A 1852-nucleotide genomic window follows, 5' to 3' on the forward strand; every position below is an offset into this window, starting at 1 on the left:
TAAAGAGGTTAGGGCCTGGGGGTCTTGGGAAAAGGTAGGATTATGGGTTTTCCAATTGTATAAATCAGAGGCTGAAAACGGCCAGTAGTATTCTTCATCCCCCACCGTCCAGAGAGGGAAAGTGGAAGCAGTCCACCTGTCGGCATTCCGGGGTTCGCGATCCCTCCGGAGCCTAAGGCGGGGTGGAGAGGGAGGTGCGGGTCCTGCAGGGGAGGAGGAGGAGGCTGGGGAAGAAGGGGAAGAGGCAGTTGGAGGGTGAGGGGGGTCCCGGCAGGCAGCAGAAGGGGTTGCGGATACGGTGGGGTGTCTAGAAGGAGAAGGTCTGGCTGGGAATCGAGGAGAACTGGTTTTCGAGGTCGAACGATCCCTTCCCCCATTTGAAGGGGGAGAAGGGTAGAAGGAGGAGCAGAGGGGGATACAGTATGGCTCGTGGGAGGAGATGGGGAGGGACCCCCCGGGCTGAGGAAGGGTAGAACCCACGCTGGGGGGTCCCTGGTCAAGTCCTCCCAGGTGATGATGTAGGCAACTTGGTCAGGATGGCCTTGAGGCCCTGGCTGGAAAACTTTAGACTTGACCTGCAAAATAATGGGCAGAATGAAGGTTCCGTTTCGGGGCCAACTGACGTTAAAAGTCGGCCACTCCGAGGAACAGAGGGTCTGCCAGCGGCTCTGGCGCACCTCCACCGAGAGGTTGCGGGCCCTGGCCTTGACGTCCTTCCAATGAGCTAGAGTCAAGGAAAGGGGGCTTGTTAGCTGGTTACCCATTTTGGGAGGACTGGTCCACACAGAAAAGACCAAGAGACAAACAAAAACAATAGACAGACACGAGAACAAAAACCGCGTGGGTAAAGAACAGCGCCACAAAACTGAAATTGATTCAGAAGGCAGGGGATGCCTGCCTTCGGGTTTGAGGAAGCTGACAGAGTTGTCAACTGCCCTCCAAACGACAGAGAGGTTTCTGTCTACAGGTCGGAGGAGGCTGACAAAGTCGTCAACCACCTCCCGAGTGACAGGGAGTTCCCTGTCCACAGGTTGGAGACAGGGCTGGGACTCTAAACCAGACTCACCTGTCCCGTCCAGGTCACGGAGGCAGGGCTGGGACTCCAACCCAGGGTCACCTGTTCCGCTACGGAGGCAGGGCTGGGACTCTAACCCAGGATCACCTGTTCTGCTATGGAGGCAGGGCTGGGACTCTAACCCAGGATCGCCTGTCCCGTCCAGTCCAAATCACCACTGGGGCGTCCCCAGGGGTGCTGGGTGGAGAGTACGGGCACGTCTACCCCTCTCAGACTCCCAGATACAAATACAAATGCGTACGCCTAAATCAGAGACAGAAACAGAGACAGAAACAGAAAACACAAAGGACAAAAACAAAAACTCTTACCTCCGACCGGAGTGGGTGATGTCCTCTAGGGGGCGCTCTATCCCGGACGAGCCCCCAAAATGTTGGACCCAACCGCCGGGTCCGGCTAAGATAGCTACCCCCAAGGAACAATCACCGGACTCAGGTCGCTGCAAAAACAAGAGGCGAGTTTATTTCTGACGCGTCAGGGTCCCTCAGCCGCTTGGAGAGGAACCCCGAAGCGCTGTTACAGGCTGCTTTTAAACCCGAAAACAAACGGCGGGGGGTGGGGGTGGGTGGATCGCAGTTGGCGGATCGCAGGGGAAGGGTCATACTCGGGGGTCTCTTCAGAAGCAAAGATAATACTTGAATGCACAAAAAATGAACCAAAAATTTTTAAAAGAAAACCTGGGAAAGGAGATGTCTATGAGAGTTTATAAAAGTTCTGACATGTGGCTCGGCGCCTGTGGCTCAAGCGGCTAAGGCGCCAGCCATATACACCTAAAGTGGC

The sequence above is a fragment of the Otolemur garnettii genome, unplaced genomic scaffold (genome assembly GCF_000181295.1).
Source record: "Otolemur garnettii isolate 467f Iridium unplaced genomic scaffold, OtoGar3 scaffold00001, whole genome shotgun sequence".
NCBI lineage: Eukaryota > Metazoa > Chordata > Mammalia > Primates > Galagidae > Otolemur > Otolemur garnettii.